Consider the following 766-nt stretch of genomic DNA (forward strand, 5'->3'; position numbering starts at 1 on the left):
AATTAAGACTTAATGTCAAAGTTCACTCGGGTAGTTTGAATCATTTTCCCACAACTCAGGGAGAGAGTGAAAAATCTTTGAAAACTCTGTAAGCAAACACCTGAGATGCCAACACCTCCTTTGTGGAGCTGGGGAAGGAAGAGACGGGTGGCCCGACGGCCTCCCTCACTAGTGGGTGGGCGGGAGATCCACGCCGCCCCAGTCCCTGGGGTCTTCACTAAAACCTTAACTGTCCGGCCTCCCGGGGGAGAGGGAAGCGGAGGAGAGAGGTCTGAAAATTGGAGATGATCACTCAGCTCAACAGCAAAGCACTTTATACCCACCCTCTGAGACAGATACTGTAGCTTTATTCCCATTTTTCAGATGAGCAAACTTGGGGTCGGAAAGATACCCCAAGGTTACACAACTGAAGTGGCAGAAGCTAGATTCAAGAATCAATCGGCCCGCAAAGCTCTAAAGGGCAGTGTCTGGTCTGATCCTGAGTTTGAATCCACAATCTCCAGCCCTTTCTAGCTGTAAACCTTCCTGCGCGTCCTCAGCCCTAAAAAAGGAAATAACACCTTGCTTGGCAGGGCTGCTGTCAAGACAATGGGTCATGGATATAAAAGCGCTTGCCTGCCTTAGTGCTGGCCGCACACGATGCGCTCAATACATCCTAACTCAGGCTTTCAAAAGAGGAGCCTACGCCCCACTAGGCAGCAAAATTGGGGCGCCCGGGGCGTTCGCAGCCCCGCGTAGAAGCCTCGGCCAGGGCCCGCCCCCTCCC

At 52.7% G+C, this 766-nt stretch overlaps 1 protein-coding gene across 3 annotated transcripts in view; it reads right to left on the reverse strand.

Moving 5' to 3' along the window:
- The window catches only part of DCAKD (dephospho-CoA kinase domain containing), a 44,867-nt gene that overhangs the window by 35,012 nt on the left and 9,089 nt on the right, over window positions 1-766 (reverse strand). The window contains exon 1 of one of the 3 annotated variants that reach the window (XM_011940133.1): window positions 620-766. The exons of the other annotated variants lie outside the window; for them this stretch is intronic. The gene's annotated coding sequence lies outside the window, so the exon portion shown is untranslated. The remainder of the gene's footprint in view (window positions 1-619) is intronic. 3 annotated transcript variants of the gene reach the window in all.

The sequence above is a fragment of the Colobus angolensis genome, unplaced genomic scaffold (assembly GCF_000951035.1).
Source record: "Colobus angolensis palliatus isolate OR3802 unplaced genomic scaffold, Cang.pa_1.0 Scaffold187, whole genome shotgun sequence".
NCBI classification, from domain to species: Eukaryota; Metazoa; Chordata; class Mammalia; order Primates; family Cercopithecidae; genus Colobus; species Colobus angolensis.